Source organism: Chelonoidis abingdonii, chromosome 11, assembly GCF_003597395.2.
Source record: "Chelonoidis abingdonii isolate Lonesome George chromosome 11, CheloAbing_2.0, whole genome shotgun sequence".
Lineage (NCBI taxonomy): Eukaryota > Metazoa > Chordata > Testudines > Testudinidae > Chelonoidis > Chelonoidis abingdonii.
In genome coordinates, this window is record NC_133779.1 from 26,048,400 (window position 1) to 26,065,825 (window position 17,426).

The window sequence follows — 17,426 nt, forward strand, 5'->3', positions numbered from 1 at the left end:
GTGCAGCTAGAGGAGCAGTTTGATCCTGTTGGTGACTGGACCCCGCCCCCCCCAAGTCCTTGATAGTCCCCTTCTCTGCCCCTCCTCCCCTGTCCACAACCTAGCAGGGGGGAGTGGTTGACCTGTTCCCCCCCTTCCCTTCCTCCCGTGTTTCCCCTTCCTCTCTACTCCCCATGGTGGGAGATGCGGCAGGTGGGGCCCTGGGGCAACTGCTGCCCCCACCTCCCCCACCTGCTTCCCTCATAATCCCCCCAGTCCCGGCCTCAACCGCTGCTGCCGGACCACCTGTCGCCGCTCCCGCTGAGGTGCCGGCAGCGGCGGGCGATGGGATGCTCTCCACTGCTTCCATGTCCCTCGCCCCCTCTGATTCTGGGGGAGCCCCCCCAGCTGGCAGAAAGGCCCAGGGCAATAAGAAGGGGAAGGGCCCCGCTCAGAAGACTAAGCCCTTCATGGCAGAGCCTGCCACCTCTGCCGCGGCCCCGCCACCGGCCACAGTGCCCCTCCCCGCTGTTCCCTCCATCAGCTCTGCGGGTGCCCCTCCCCCGGCCCCCAGGGCGTATGCCCAGATGGTGGTGGCCCCCCTGACCGCCGCTACGTCATCTCCCCCAACCGCCGCCTCCCCTACCACCTATGGCAGCCAGGGCCCCTTCCCCACCTTGACCAGGAAGCACGGCGTCCGTTGCCTCCTGGTGCCCGCCTCCCCCCACGTGGAAACCTACGTGTGGGTGTTGGCAAGGGTGGTGGGGCCCACGGCCATTGTGGCGGCCTCCAGGATGTATGGCAAGGTGGTCTTCTTCCTTGCCTTGGAGGCCGCCGCCCAGGAGGTGGTGGAGAAGAGCCTGGCAGTGGGGGGCGTGTTCATTCCCATGGAGCCGCTGGAGGACCTGGGTGTCCGTGTTGTCCTGACGTCCGTCCCTCCCTTCCTTCCCAATGCCGCCCTGTTACCTGGCCTCTCAACTCTGGGGAAGCCCATCTCTGTTGTGAGCCCTCTCCCCTTGGGCTGCAAGGACCCCGCCCTCCGTCACATCCTCTCGTTCCACCGGCAGAGCGTGGCGGAGAGGCGCTCGAGGGGTCCTTCCTGGTCCCCTATCAGGGGGCCCATTACCGGGTGCACTATTCTACGGGGGAGGCCCGGTATTACTTCTGCCAGGCGACGGGGCACGTCTGGAGGGACTGCCCCTTGGCCTGGCTCGGAGGAGCGCCCGGGACCCCTAACCCCGGCAGGGTGCCGGTCCCGTCATCACCGGCGCCCCTGGCCGCCCGGTGCCCAGGGCCGCCCCTCCTCCTCCTCCTCCTCAATCCATCACTGCTCCTGCTCAGGCCGCAGGGGGACCTCCTCCAGTGCGCTCGGGTGAGCGGGCGGGTCTCGCCTCCGCTGCCTGCGCTCTGGCGGGGCCTGTGGAGGAGGGTGCGGCAGGGGTACCGCCGGGCGTGGGAGAGGGCTCTCCCCAGGGGGAATCTTTCCTTTCTCCAGTTGTACCACCGGTAGCTCTCCAAGTCCGTGAACCACCATCCCCGCCCTCTGACTCAACCCCTGTTGACCGGCCCGCAGGTGACGCCATGGAGGGCTGGACCCTAGTACAGGGTAGGCGGGGCAAGCGGATGGCTCGGACTCCGCTCGCGCCATCTGATGCGGAAGCCCCCCTGTAAGACCAGGAGGGGGCCGCAGACACCGAGCCTTCCGCCATGCCCATGGGATCGGTCCGTATGCCAGTTCCAGCTGGGGAAGAAGTGGCAGCACTAGAGGGTACCACCATCCCTCCTCTGCAGTCCCTCCTGGCAGAGGCCCCAGCACAGGCCCCTCCTATTCCCATGCCACCTGTGCCCCCTACAACACCCGCGGTGAGCGTCACCTCGGGTGCGAGTGGGGACGACCCTGGGGTCGTGGGAGGTGAGCTCCCCTCCATTTTTGAGATCGTGGCCCTGGGTCTGACCCCAGTTACCCAGGGGGAGGACGACCCTCTGTCAGCGGGCCTCGACCTAGCTGACCTCACCCCGGATTCCCCCTCCCCGTGTTCCTTCGCCCCGACTGCTGCATCCACTCCCGCCTCCGGGAGCCCCCTGGACTCTTCCACCTGCCCAGCTGCGGATGGCACCTCACTGATGGCCACTGAGCCTGTTGAGGCGATGGCCGGTGCCTTGCGGCCGGGAGGTGAGCCGCCAGGGGTATCCCGTGGTGGCGCGGGGCAACCGGTTTCCTTCCTGGGCGGGGGCCCCACTGAGGGTTCTGCGTCCCTCATCGCTGAGGCTGCCCTACCTGCGGTTGAGCCTGAGCCCGGTGTCACCGGGGACCCTCTCCCTCCCCTCAAACCCCCAGTGCCTGGCCACTAGGAGCCGCCTCCTGAGAGTTCAGCTCCTGCGGCCCAGGGTCCCATCTCTGTCCCTCCTCCCAATCCTGTTCCTGACCCCAGCCCTGCCCTTACTCATGACCCCGTCCCTGTCCCCTCCACCTCCCACAATGTTATTGTCGCCCCTGGGGCTGTCTCCTTCCCTTTCCCAGAAGGTGACCCCCAGGGAGCGGCCTTTATGTTTCACAGTCCCGACCCCCTACGGGCTGCACTCTTCCCTCCGCTGGCCCCCATTGAGCCAGGCTCTGAGGCGGACCATGTGGTGCTGGCCCATCAGGCGCCAAGTTGCGGGTCCGCCCCTTGCCTGGCCGTCCCTGGGGGCCACGGGGCTGTGCCAGAGGCCCCACCGGTAGGTCACTGGAGGCCAGTGACCCCACCCCCCCATAAGCTGTGAGAGGAGCTGCAGGAGTTCCTGGAAGACGTCAAGGGCTCCTGCAACAAGGTAGCGCTTGCTCTCCAGCGCTGGGGGGATTTCTACCAGATCCTCCGGGCCGCGAGGGCCCTCATGGGGGAGGGCAAAAGGACTGGGAAGCAGGGTGCCGCAGCTTACCACCGGGTCTGCAGCCTCCGTGACTCCTTGCTCACCTTCGGGGTGGGTCACGGTTTGCTGTGCGGCCCAAAGGGGGCCACGAGCACCCCTGGTGCTGAGGATCCCCCCCAGCCCTCCTCATGGTGGCACTCATCACTTTTGCCACATTGAACACCCAGAGCTGTAGGGTGGGTTTCCGCAGGAGCCAGGTGCTCTCCTTCCTTAGGGAGGGGGAGTACTCTGTGGTTTTCCTGCAGGAGACCCACACGGATCCAGCCACCGAAGCCAGCTGGCAGCTGGAGTGGGGCGACGGGGTCTACTTCAGCCATCTCACAACCCGTAGGGCTGGATTGGCTACCCTGTTCTCCCCCGACCTACGGCCCGAGGTGCTGGGGTTTGCTGAGGCTGTGCCGGGCTGCCTGCTGCACCTCTGGGTCTGCATGGAGGGGCTCGTGGTCAACCTCGTGGGCAGCCTATGCCCCAACATCGGCCCCGGAGCGGCTGCCGTTCTATCAGCAGGCGTCCGCCTTCCTCGGCTCCTTGGATCCTCGTGAGTGCCTGGTCCTGGGCGGGGACTTCAACATCATCCTAGAGGAGCAGGACCACTCGGGGACCGAGCGGAGCCCAGCCGCCACGGACGTCCTCCGGGAGATCATCAACCATTACTCCCTGGTGGACGTCTGGCGCGACCACCACCCGGACGATGTCTCCACGTTCACCTATGTCCGGGTGGGGGCCCATCGGTCGTGCCGCTCCCAGTTGGACCGTATCTACATGTTGCGCTTCCACCTTTCATGGGCCCAGTCCTCCAGCATCCGGCCCCTTTTTTGGATCACCACCTCGTCACCGTGAAGGCCTCTCTCAGTGCGGAGAGGCCGAGGTCGGCCTATTGGCACTTCAAAAACAGCTTGCTGGAGGATGCGGGCTTCGCGGCATCCTTCCGGGGGTTTTGGCTGGCCTGGCGAGGGCAGCAGCGTGCCTTTCCCTTGGCGTGGCGCTGGTGGGATGTGGAGAAGGTGCGCGCCCGGCTCTTCTGCCGTAACTACACCCTGGGTGCCAGCCGATGGAGGGATGCGGCGATGAGGCAGTTGGAACGGGAGGTCTTAGAGCTGGAGAGGTGTCTGGCTGCCAGCCCCGAGGATCCATCCCTTTGCAGAGTGTGCCAGGAGAGGCGGGAGGAGCTCCGGGTCCTTGAGGACCATCGGGCTCGGGGCACTTTTGTTCACTGCCGCATCCACCTCCTTCAGGAGATGGATTGCAGCTCCCGCTTCTTCTATGCCCTGGAGAAACAGAGGGGGGCCAAGAAGCACGTCACCTGCCTTCTGGCAGAGGACGGCACCCCACTCAGTGATCCGGCGGAGATGTGCGAGAGGGCCTGGACCTTCTACGCGCACCTTTTCTCCCCGGATCCGACTGATCCTGCTGCTCGCAGAGTGCTTTGGGACGGGCTCCCGATGCTCAGCACAGGCGACTGGGACCAGCTAGAGCTGCCTCTCTCTCTGGCCGAGTTCTCGGACGCCCTCCGTCGCATGCCCTCCAACAAGTCTCCGGGCACGGACAGGCTGACCGTGGAGTTCTACCGTGTGTTCTGGGACGTCCTCGGCCCAGACCTGGTCACCTTCTGGGCCGAGTCCTTGCAGGGCGGGGTCCTCCCTCTCTCGTGCAGACGAGCCATGCTCGCCGTACAGCCGAAGAAGGGGGACCTCAGCGATTTACGGAATTGGCGTCCCGTCTCGCTCCTCAGCACGGACTACAAAATTGTAGCCAAGGCCATCTCGCTGCGGCTGGGGGCCGTGCTGGAGGACGTGATCCACTCAGACCAGACCTACACCGTCCGGGCCCGTAGATCTTTGGATAACCTCTATTGCGTAACGGGATCTCCTGGAGCTCTGGGTTGCAGGATGTCGTCGTTCGCCTCGTGTCCCTGATCCAGAGAACGCGCGTTTTGACAGGGTGGACCACGGGTATCTCCTGGCAACTCTGCAGAGTGTTGAGGCTTTGGTCCCAGTTTGTTGGGCTTCTTCTCCAGGTGCTGACTTCCGCAGAGTGTCTGTCAGGTCAACTGGACCCTGACCCGAGCCGGCAGCCTTTGGGCGCGGGAGCGCGGCAGGGGGCCCCACATCTTGGGCCCAGCCCCCCCCCCCTGTACGCTCTGGCCCATCAGCCTTCTCTGCCTCTCACGCAAGGAGGGTTGACTCGGGGTTGGTGCTTGGAGCTGCGAGCTGCGGCTGTCCGTAGGCTTACGCCACGATTGATGTGCTCCTCGTGGTCCCAGGACCAGCGACTTGGACAAGGTGGAGGCTTGCCAGGCGGAGTACTCGCGGCCTCCTCCGCCTGGTCAACTGGATCAAAGCATCTGGCCTGTGGTCGGCGGACCAGACCGTAGCCAAAGACGAGCTCCCTCCAACCCCCCCCACGTTCAGGCCATCCGGTGGACGAGCGGATCCGCTGCTCTACATGTCTGCGTTTACCTTGCGCCAATGCATCGTCTCCGCCGGAGAACCTGGCAACGTAATGCAGGGCAAGTGGCGGAAGCAGCTCCAGAAAAATGACGGGGGACTCCTTAGTGCTTTTATCTTCGAGGAGGGCATGCTGGTGCTCATCAAACTAGTCCTGTATGCTCGGTACCCTGGCTCAACACCCCGGTCTGCCGGCTTCCTGGCTGACCTCCGGAAGGTGATTCTGGAGTTCTTTTGGGCCAGGACTGCACTGGGTCTCCGAAGGGGTAATCACCTTGCCCTGGAGGAGGGAGGGCAGGGCCTGAAGTGCCTGTGCACTCAGGGCCATATCTTCTGCCTCCAGACACTGCAGAGGCTTCTTTATGGTGCGGGTAGTCCGGCATGGAGAGCCCTGGCGCACGTCTTCCTGCGCCGCTTCCGAGGGCTCCGATACGACCGGCAGCTCCTTTATCTCGAACCGAGGGGTCTTCTGCGAGACCTCTCCGGGCTGCTGGTCTTCTACCAGGACCTCCTCCGGACCTGGAAGCCATTCTCTGTGACCAGGTCCGTGGCGGCCACCGAGGGGGAGATCTCCTCGTGCAGCCCCTGCTCCACAATCCCCAGCTCCATGTGCAGGTGGCAGAGTCCCCCACGATGCACCAGAGGTTAGTCCTGGCGGAAGCTACCAGGGTCGGAGACCGGCTGGATCCCCTGACGCTCGCTCAATGCCACCCGCTGCTCGGGCCTACCTCAACCAAGTCCTGCCAGAGGGCATGCCCAGCCCACCCACCACCCCGAGCCCTCCGGACCTTTTCATCGGGTCCCTGCCCCATGGACCTGACTGCCCCCCCCGCCCCTTCTCCGCAAGCCGCCTGCACGACCTGCAGCCGGTACATTTCCAAACTGCGCCAAGGAAGCAACTTTACATGCTCGTGCTCCACACCCTTCACTTCCTCACCCTCGTGTGCCGCCCCAATACAAAGTGGCGGAACCTCCTGCCACTTCTGGAGGGCGGGGAGCCCTGGTGGGCCAGCGTCTATTCTACCCTGGTCCCGAGGCCCGCTGGAAATATCAGTTGGCGGCTCCTTCATGGAGCCATGAGCACAGGCGTGTATTTGGCATGGTTTACCCATCCCAGACACCTGCCCCTTCTGCGGTATGAGGGAGACCCTGGCGCACGTTTACTTAGAGTGTGCCACATTGCAGCCCCTATACCAGCTCCTCACCAATATCCTCTCACATTTCTTGCTGCACTTTTCCCCTCACCTCCTTCTCTATGCACTCCCTATCTGTGGCCCCACAAAGTCGTGGGACCTCCTGGTCAACCTCCTCCTCGCTCTGGCTAAAATGGCCATCTATGCAACCAGGGAGAGACGGTTGGCCGATGGGGACTCCGGTGACAGTGGGGCTTGTTTCCGATCCTTAGTCTGTTCACGTATCCGGGTGGAGTTCCTCTGGGCGGCGTCCACTGGCTCCCTTGATGCCTTCGAGGAGCAGTGGGCGCTGTCCGGGGTTCTCTGCTCGGTGTTCCCGTCAGGGTCCCTTCTTATGACCCTTTGACCACACTCCTGTCCCTGTTCTCTTATTAGTTGTCCCCCGGAATCAGTGGGGTTCTGAGGTCCTGTAGATCCTCCCCTCAGGCTGGGCAGGGGGGATCCTTTAGCATTGGGCGGGCTTCCGCCCAACCTCTTTCCAGACACCCAATAGATACCAGCAGCGCTTTGTCTGCTTGGGCTGCCCTGCTGGCTGGAGCGCTTTCATCCTCTTCTCTAGCTGCCCTGTTGGCTGGAGCTCCTTCTCCCTTCCTGGGCTGCTGCTGCTGGCTGGAGTGTGCCTTTGCTGGACTTCTGCTGCTGCTTGCTGCCCCTGCTGCTGAGAGAGGGGTGGGGGGGCCTGCTGGCCAGCCCCCACTCCTCCACCTCTGGAGGGAAAAGCCAGGACCCCACCACCACCACCACAACAGCTACCACCTGTGAGGGGTCCTTCCTGCCTGGCCACCAGGGTTGCCGGAGGAGGAGCTGCTGCTGGAGCTGTGTTTGCCTGGGGAGCTGCTGGAGCCTCGAGGAGGAAGAGGACTGAGAAGACCACCGGCTGCAGGTGGAGCGCACAGGACTCTGAAGACCACCGTGGAGGGGGCCATCAAAGACTGAGTAACTCTTTAACTGTGCTCTAGTGGTGGGGGTGTAGACTGTGGGGGCACAGGGGGTGTGGTGTGGGGCCTGACTCTGGTCCATCTGTGTCCCCCCACCGACTCCCACCGGCCACTTACCATCTGCCTCGGTTCCTGCCTCTGGGACTCAGCTGCTCGCCTGGCCTGCCACACCCTATTGCCACCGTTCGGGCCTCCAGCAGCAGCCAGCCACCTACTGACTGTGCACAAGTGCTCATGGGTGCACGCCCCCCGCCCCCACCCCTTCCCTTCTGCAACAGGCCCCATAGCTTTGCCCCTTGTTGCCTGCCCCGTTTGCCCCTCGTAGCCTTTTGCACCCCCCCACCCAGCTTCAGTTTGCCTGCCCCGCCCGTCTCCATTTGCAGCTTTGTTTGTCCTGCCCCAGCCCTGAAACCAGCCCCTTGGTCCCTCTGCCCCACTGCCAGCCTGGTTGCTCCCCTCCTCTGCAGCCCCCCCTCCCCTTGTACACCCATGCCCCCTTTGGTGCGCTTGTGCTTCTCCCCCGTTTGAGTTTGCCCCTATTGCACTGCACCCCCCATTGCTGTTGTACCCCTCCCCTCCCCTAGTGCAGCTAGAGGAGTCGGATTTCAATCCAGTTTCGGTGACTGACCCGCCCCTCCCCAGTCCTTGGTAGTCCGCTTATCTACCCTGTTCCCCCATTTTGGCACCCTCCTCCCCTGCCCAAAGCCTAGCGGGGAGGAGTGGTTGGCCTGTTTTCCCTCCCCCGGTTCTTTCGCCGGTGTTTCCATCCCTCCCTACTCATCATGGCAGGGGATGCGGTGCGTGGGACCCCTGGGACAACCCCTGTCCACCCTCCTCCGCCTGCTCCCTTGACACCCCCCCTAGTCTCCACCGCTACCGGACCACCTGCCACCGCTCTCGCTGCGGCACCGGCAGGCGACGGGGTGCCTTCTGCTGCTGCCACGTCCCTTGCCCCCTCCGATTCTGGGGGAGCCCCCCAGCCGGCAGGAAGGGCCAGGGCAAGAAGGGAAGGGGCCCCGCTAAGACTAAGCCCTCCATGGCAGAGCATGTCACCACTGCCTCGGCCCTGCCACCGGCCGCGGGGCCCCTCCCCACTGTTCCCTCCACCAGCTCTGCGGGTGCCCCTCCCAAGGCCCCCAGGGCGTACGGCCAGGTGGCGGTGGCCCCCCTGCCTGCTGTTATGTCATCTCCCCCGACTGCCGCCTCCACTACCACCTACGGCAGCTGGGGCCCCTTCCCCACCTTAACCAGGAAGCACGGCATCCGCTGCCTCCTAGTGCCCGCCTCACCCCATGTGGAGACCTACGTGCGGGCGTTGGCAAGGGTGGTGGGGCGAGGGTGGTGGGTTTCTGCAGGAGCCAGGTGCTCTCCTTCCTTTGGGGGTGGGTACTCTGTGGTTTTCCTGCAGGAGACCCACACGGATCTGGCCGCCGAAGCCAGCTGGTGGAAGGAGTAGGGAGGACGGGGTCTACTTCAGCCATCTCACAGCCCACAAGGCTGGAGTGGCTACCCTGTTCTCCCTCGACCTATGGCCCAAGGTGCTGGGGGTCGCCGAGGCTGTGCTGGGCCGCCTGCTGCACCATCAGGTCCGCATGGAGGGGCGCGTGGTCAACCTTGTGAACATCTATGCCCCGACATCGGCCCCGGAGTGGCTGTGATTCTTCCTCTGCTCCTTGGAGCCTCACGAGTGCCTGGTCCTGGGCGGGGACTTCAACACTATCCTACAGGCAGGACCGGCCCCAAGCTTTCTGACATTCAGTAAGTTGCCATAGCATGTGACTGAAACTTCTGCTGGAGGTGAGCAGGAGCTTGTCACACACATAAAATAGCTAAGTTTTAGCAAACTACCTGCTGCACATTCAAACCTTCCTGTACACACACAATAGCAATTGGGGCTCTGAGAAATGGCAACTTTCCTTTAACACAGATCATTGTTTTCTGTACTTCCAAGGCATTGAAATAGAAGCACATTACCTTTCAACAGCTGCTATTTCATGAACAGCAGCAGAGCCTCTGTCAATTTACCACCCATAGAGCTGATTGTTTCAAACTGCAGGGTTAGCCAGACCATTCAGTAACATTATCGCTCTGTTTACAAAGCCTTTGGTTAGTGACGAATCATGAGACTTATCCCGTCCTGCTGTAATTCCACTGACTCCAGTGTTCTCTTTCCCCAGTTCTGGTTCCAAGAAAATAAACAAATTAGAACCACCTTCAGAACTAACATGCTGTGGGAAAGTGGAAATATTGAGAGCTCAAATAATTCAGTTTCTTCTGTGTCTTGTGTGTGTCTATCTGCTTTGCGTGTGTGACCTGTGGGGCTTTTTCTTTGCTCGTGGCAGGTTCAACCATGTCAGATTTGTCTGTGGGGAGGGGCCAGAGAAAACAGACACCCTGGCCTTCCAGGTTGGGCTTAGGCAAAGGAATAACAACCCTGTCCCGTAAAAAACAAAAAATGTTACAGAAACAGTGGTAGGAACAGTGCTAGAGAAACTGGTAAATAATCACAATGCCCAGGTTTGAAGTAATCGGCAATACAGAATTCAAAAAGTAAAGCTCAGGGGAGATTTGGGGTTTATTCTCTGAACTTAGCCATGTGCTATAGCACAGGGAGCACTTTTGGAAGTCTCCCATCCCACAACTGGGGAAAGGAAAAGGATTCTTAGGTTCTAGCACGGATTGAAGGAGGAGAGCGATGGGGAATAAGGGAATCCCTCTGACTTACCCTAACTACGTCTGTTGTTACAATGGGTGAAATGACATTTTCCCCTATCCCTGCCCTGTTCCTGCCCTTTGTTATAATTCAATATATTTTAAGTGCAGAAAATGATAATAAAAATATCTGCTCTCCAGTACAACCTGAAGCAACATCAGAGCAACTGGGAATGAAACAATTTGTTCCCCAAGGGAGAACTCAGTGACTAAGAATTGCTTTGAAATGGGGGAACAGTATAACCGTGATGCTCAGGGTTTGTTTAGACTAGGAAAAGTGATGGAGTTTAGGTCAGGTCAAGGGGAAAGCTAATGCCAACCACTGCACCTGGGCTGCATCTGCACTACAATTATAATTGTCTTTTTACATCAAGATCACTAACTTGAGCAGCCAACGACATATACAGTCCTAGTGGATGGAAGGCACAGGTAGTTTTTGCCTCAGTGTAGCTTGTTGGAATCAAACCTCTCTCTCCCCACAACCTGGAGCTGATGAACATTCCTGGCTGGGGAGACACACACTCCTATGACTCAAAAGGAAAGGAGTTAATAGAAAAGATCACAGGACTGACCCCGAAGAAGAATGAGCTGCAAAAGGCAGAAGCAGGCAGCTTATCTGGTGGAGCTGGGAGATCATGGTGAAGATGATGCAAAAATCACTATGTGGGAATTAGCAAATATGATTTTTTTTTTAAAAAATTTTTGGCCAACCCTAGTCAAGGGATTTATTACAATTCTCTCTCATGTGGATTTTCTGATGTCTAATGAGGCTTGAGCGCTGATTGAAGCTTTTCGCGCACTCAGAGACTGTGTAGGGCATCTCCCTTGTGTGGATTCTACGATGCGTGATCAAGACAGAGCTCTGATTGAAGCTTTTCCCGCACTCATGGCATGTGTAGCGTCTCTCTTCCAAGTTGATTGTGTCGCTTGTTACAAGGTCTGAAAGACTATTAAAGTTTCCCTCTGGCCTCCCCTGAGTCTCACAGGCTTCTGTTTTTTCTGAGAGTGCCCAACTCCCGGAAACATTCCCTTTGGATCTTCCTGATAAAGTTCCATGTGGTTCTCCTTGCTCAGCATCTTCCTGATGGGGTTTCTCCTCCTCATTTTGACTCACCATCCCATCACCTGCTGAGAGACAGAGAGAATCCAGACACAGATCACTACCTGCACCGGAAAGAAAGAAAATCTCAGAGAGAGGAACGGAAAAAGGGATGAACAATCCAAAAGATGTGTGGGAGAGATCAAACCTATTAGGAGCTGATTTTCTCCAAAACCTTCCCCAGAGGAGAGAGGAAGGGATCAGTTTTGGTCTGCATCTCACCAGAACACTCAGGAGAAAGTGAGATCAGGGAGAAACCTGCTGCCAGTTGTCATTCATGGCTTCCCTCCTATTCTGACCGACATGTGCCATAATGATTGCACATCTGCAGAGAACAATCCTGAACTTGGAGAGCTCACAGGGTCTTTGTAGGGCATCTCAGATGTTTCCTGCATTCCCACACAGTAGTTGAGCTGGTTTAACCAAGTCCTCACCAGGGAAGGCAGCTTTTGGAAGCACCTCTTTCTCACAGCCCTGGAGGTCTGGGACCCACAGCTCTTTCCCTCTTTCCAGCTGTGAGATCACATCAGGTTCTTCAAGTGTTTGCTCATATCCATTCCAGTTAGGTGTGCGTGCACCGCGTGCACATTCTTTGGAAGATTTTTACCCTAGCAACTCCCGGTGGGTTGGCTGGGTCACCCCCTGGAGTGGCGCCGCCATGGCGCCGGATATATACCCCTGCCGACCCGACCGCTCCTCAGTTCCTTCTTACCGCCCGTGTCGGTCGTTGGAACAGTGGAGCGCAGCTTAGCTGACCTCCACTTCCCTAGCTACTACTCCTTTCTTCGCTATCTTTGTTGTATATAGTTAGTTTTACATATAGTATAGTTAGTTTGATAGTTTTTAAATAGTTAGTGTATACAGTTCAGCGGGGTTTGGGCATTAGCCCCTTCCCCTCAACCGGTCCCGGTCCCGGGATTCAAACCGTGCTCGGCCTGTCATAAGCCGATGCCCACAAGCGATCCCCATGACTCTTGTTTAAAGTGCCTCAGGGAATCGCACATTGCAGATAAGTGCCGTATTTGCAAGGCATTTAAACCTAGGACAAAGAAAGAGAAAGACTTTTGCCTGAAGAATCTCCTCATGGAGGCAGCTTTGAACCCTCCGTCCTCGGCACTGAGCGCTGAGCACTCTGCTAGTAGCGCTCCTCCGGCACCGGACCATGCCGGCACCGCAAAGACACCGCGGCACCGGCCATCTCCGGCACAGGGCCCTGCTCGGCACAGCTCCCTCTCTCTGAAGCAGAAGAGGTCGAAGTCCTCCACTACCTCGATGCCCTCGGCGCCGCAGACGCAGCCTCGTTCGGACCTCCTGGCACCGACACCTGCCGTGGCACCGACTGCTGCAGTGCCGTCAGCTCCGGTCCCCGAGAGCTCCCCGTCGAGACCTGGGGTTGAGCTTACGGTCCCCTCTACACCAGAGGCATTCTCCGCAGCCAGGGACCTTATAGCCATGACGGAGTCTGTTCTGCCTCAACCCCCGGCACGGCCGGTGCGGGTATTACAATCCAGAGGCAAGCCAGCCATAATGAGACCACCTTCAGTCGGTTCGGCAGACTGGCACCGGTTACAATCCAGGTCCTGGCGCCGTTTGCGGTCTCACCAACGTTCACGGTCCCGGCACCACTTGCCAATTCGGCACCAGTCGTACTCGCGGCATAGATCGACGTCTCAGCCCCAGTACTCTCGGTACCGCTCCACCTCCCGGCACCGATCCCGACACCGCGACTCTCGCAGTCATTCCCGTCGCAGACCTTCGAGATCCAGGTCGACCTCCCGGCACTACGCCGGTCACAGGTCCCGGTCTCACTCTCGGCACCGGTATGACTCCCGGTACCGAGGAGATCACCAACGGAGACAGGAAGGGACCCCGATCATGGTCTGTCAGCTCCTCCCTGGCCGTCCCGGCACCCGTCCGTGTCCTCGCATACAGACAGTGCGTATGCCCAAGACAGAGACGCAGACATGCCTGCTATAATATTCCAGGAGCCCCAGGCTACGGACCTCAACAGTAAGCATTCTGGACACCTTGGGCGTATCATCAGGCCCAAGGTGCGCATCCAGGAACATCGCGCTCTGCCACGTCAGAGCACCAGGTGCCGGAAGCCACTGTAAGCTGCCCTCCTCCTTCTGCTTCAGAGGAAGTGCCAGTTCAGCCACAGGACTCCCAGATCCTAAGGGAGACAGAGGCTGTCCACCAAGAGGAGCCCTCCACTGACCCGCTTGTCCCGGGTCTTTCCTCATCCTCCTCCCCTGATGAGGCGGTAGTTGGAATGTCATCTGTAGGCCCTCCACCAATCGATCTGAGGGCCCATCAGGACCTCCTCAGACGTGTGGCGCAGAATACGAACTTGCAAGTTGAGGAGGTCCCGGAGGTAGAGGATCCAGTGGTGGACATTTTATCATCCGATGCCCCCACGAGGGTGGCCCTTCCCTTTATAGGGACGATCCAGGCCAATGCCAACACGACCTGGCAGTCTCCGGCCTCTGTCCCACCTGCTGCCCAGAGAGTGGAACGTAAATATATGGTGCCCTCCAAGGGCTATGAATACTTATATGTCCATCCTCCTCCTTGCTCCCTTGTTGTCCAGTTGGTCAACGAGAGGGAACGCCATGGCCAGCAGGCTCCAGTCCCGAAATCAAGAGACTTACTGGGCCGTAATGTCTATTCTGCAGGGGCACTCCAACTCCACATGGCTAATCAACAAGCCTTCCTTAGCCGCTATAATTATAATACTTGGGCGGTGGCGGACAAATTTAAGGAGTTGCTCCCGCAGGACTCCCGCCAGGAGTTTGCGGCCATCCTGGATGAGGGGAAAAAGGTGGCTAGAGCTTCTCTCTAGGCTTCCCTGGACGCCGCGGACTCAGCGGCCAGGACCTTAGCCTCCGGGGTGACTATGAGGCGTATCTCAGGGCTGCAAGTCTCAGGCCTTCCCCCGGAGCTCCAACATACGATCCAGGACCTCCCCTTTGAAGGGCAAGGTCTATTCTAAGATAAGACAGACCTATGCTGCAAAGCCTAAAAGATAACAGGGTCATTATGCGCTCGCTGGGCACGCATATGCCAGTGACTCAGCGCAGGCCGTTCCACCCCCAGCCACACTGCCCTTACCCTCAGCCCAGACAGAGACAGGACTTTGCTAGAAAGTGGGGTAGAACCGGTCGCCGGAGGCAGTCAGGCAACCAAGGGGGCCAGAACCAAGGTCCCTCAAAACCTTCCGCAGGGCCAAAACCCTCCTTTTGAAGGTGCGCCCAAGGGCGTCATACCACTATCGTCAAAGGATCCATTCCCTCCTTTCTCCAACTGCCCCTCCCTTTTCCTCCCTGCATGGTCCCAGCTAACGTCAGATCGCTGGGTCTTACACATGCTGAAATTTGGGTACCACCTCCAATTTATTTCATGCTCCCCCCCTTCCATTCCCCCTCCTCGTCCCTCTTCAGGGACCCCTCTCACAAGCAGCTCCTACTTCAGGAGGTGCAGTTGCTCCTTGCCAAAGGAGCCATAGAGGAGGTACCGGAACACGAATGGGGCACGGGGTTTTACTCCCGCTACTTTCTAATCCCCAAGGCAAAAGGGGGTCTCAGACCTATCCTGGATCTGTGGCAACTCAACAGATATATGATACAGTTGAAGTTCCGTATGGTATCCCTGGGGACCATCATCCCACCCCTGGATCATGGAGACTGGTATGCTGCCCTCGACATGAAAGATGTGTATTTTCACATAGCCATCTACACACCTCACAGGAGGTTCCTCCAGTTCATAGTCAACTGATAACATTTTCAGTTCACCGTCCTACCGTTCGGCCTCTCTACAGCCCCAAGAGTATTTACGAAATACATGGCTGTAGTCGCCACCCACTTCCACCATCGCTGAGTACGTTTTTCCGTATCTAGACGACTGGCTCATCCAAGGGACCTCCGAGGCACAAGTGAGCCATCACGTCGGCATTGTCAAGGACCTTTTCCTACATCTAGGCCTAATGATCAATGCAGAAAAATCCACTCTGATTCCCACTCAGAGGATAGACTTCATTGGCGCCACCCTGGACTCCAACCTCGCCAGGGCCTGCTTACCGCTGCCCTGTTTCCAGGCAATGGTGGCCATCATCCAGAGTCTGCAAGCTGCTCTGTTGACTACGGTTCGCACTTGCCTCGCTCTCCTGGGTCATATGGCGTTTGTGACGAAATACGCCAGACTGCAGCTCCGTTCCCTCCAATCGTGGCTCAACTCAGTATACTGACCAGGCAGGGATGCCATAGACATGATCGTCACCATTCCCCCAAACATCCTAGGCTCCTTCGAATGGTGGCTGACCCCCTCCCGGGTGTGTGCAGGGCTGCCGTTCCATCCGCCTCAGCCCTCTGTGTCCCTGATGACGGACGCATCGTCTCTTGGCTGGGGTGCCCACCTTGGGCATCTACACACTCAAGGCCTTTGGTTATCTCAGGAACTGGCCTTGCATATCAACATCTGGGAGCTGAGAGCAGTTCGCCTTGCTTGCCAGGCGTTCCAACAGCACCTGCAAGGCCGTTGTGTATCAATATTCACCAACACCACGACAGCCATGTACTATATAAACAAACAGAGCAGGACAAGGTCCTCGACCCTTTGCCACGAGGCCTTACAACTCTAGAGTCTTTTGCATAACCCACTCTATAGACCTCATAGCATCCTTTCTCCCAGGGGTTTGGAACACTCTGGCGGATCGCCTCAGCAGATCTTTCCTTTCTCACGAGTGGTCGCTTCGCCCGGACGTTATTCTTTCGGTCTTCCAGAAGTGGGGATTTCCCCGTGTAGACCTCTTCGCATCCCACGAGAACAGGAAATGCCAGATGTTCTGTTCCTTTCAAGGCCTCTCACAGGGTTCGATAGCGGACGCTTTCCTCATACCGTGGACAACTCACCTGCTATATGCCTTTCCACCATTCCCACTCGTCCCCAAGGTCCTGCTGAAAGTACGCAGAGACAGAGCCCGCTTGATCATGATTGCTCCAGCGTGGCCCAGGCAGCACCGGTACACCATGTTGCTAGACCTCTCAATAGCGGACCCTATCCCACTACCTCTGCACCTGGACCTGATAACTCAGGACCATGGCAAACTGCATCACATAGACCTACAGACCCTCCAACTCACGGCATGGCTCCTGAGTGGTTGACCCAGTCTGAGTTGCGTTGCTCTATCCCAGTGCAACAGGTACTCCTGGGTAGCAGAAAACCTTCTACTAGAGCAACGTATCTGGCCAAATGGAAGCGTTTCACATGCTGGTGTGCAGAGCACAACGTTCTTCCCATCGAGATCCACATCCCCACCATCTTGGACTACCTCTGGTCCCTTAAACAACAGCGCCTAGCGGTATCATCTTTGAGGGTGCACTTGGCGGCCATCTCTACCTTCCACTCAAGGGCTTGGAGCGCCTATACCCCCAGGTACGCCGCCCCACCCCAACCTGGGACCTCAATCTGGTTCTTACCAGACTTATGTCAGCTCCATTCGAGCCATTAGCAAGCTCCCTTCTCTACCTGTCCTGGAAAACCGCTTTCCTCGTGGCCATCACATCGGCAAGACGAGTTTCCGAGCTCCGGGTGCTCACGGCGGACCCTCCATATACGAACACAGTTGCGACCACACCCAGCCTCTCCCCCCAAAGTGGTATCGGCCTTCCATGTAAACCAGGAGATCTTCCTTCTGGTCTTCTTCCCGAAGCCACATTCCTCACGCAGGGAGCAACAACTGCACTCCCTGGATGTCCGTAGACCACTCGCTTTTTATATCGAGCGGACAAAGCCCTTCTGCAGAACCCCCCAACTCTTCGTCGCGGTGGCAGAGCGTATGAAGGGCCTACCCATTTCCTCACAGAGGATTTCATCCTGAGTGACATCGTGCATCTGCACCTGTTATGACTTGGCTCATGTTCCATTGAGCCACCTAACTGCCCACTCTACTAGGGCTCAAGCCTCATCTGCTGCTTTCCTGGCTCATGTGCCCATCCACGAGATATGTTGCGCAGCCACCTGGTCCTCGGTGCATACCTTCGCCTCTCACTATGCCCTGGTTCAGCAGTCCAGAGATGACGCAGCCTTTGGCTCAGCAGTTTTACACTCTGCAACATCTCACTCCGACCCCACCGCCTAGGTAAGGCTTGGG

The 17,426-nt window shown here is 58.7% G+C and overlaps 1 protein-coding gene and 2 long non-coding RNA genes across 4 annotated transcripts in view; 1 reads left to right on the top strand and 2 right to left on the bottom strand.

Annotated features, from left to right (window-relative positions):
* The window catches only part of LOC116823303 (uncharacterized), a 703,657-nt gene that overhangs the window by 290,878 nt on the left and 395,353 nt on the right, over positions 1-17,426 (bottom strand). The window lies entirely within an intron of this gene.
* LOC142047449 (uncharacterized) overlaps positions 1-17,426 on the top strand; it is a 123,772-nt gene that overhangs the window by 24,122 nt on the left and 82,224 nt on the right. The gene's annotated exons all lie outside the window — the stretch shown is intronic.
* On the bottom strand, positions 10,025-11,805 carry LOC142047438 (uncharacterized). 2 transcript variants are annotated; one of them, XR_012656702.1, is made up of 2 exons: positions 11,713-11,805; positions 10,025-11,304 (listed from the first exon to the last, which is right to left on the bottom strand). It is a non-coding gene; the product is annotated as an uncharacterized LOC142047438 (long non-coding RNA). The 2 variants fall into 2 exon arrangements; XR_012656701.1 differs by having other exon boundaries at positions 10,025-11,343.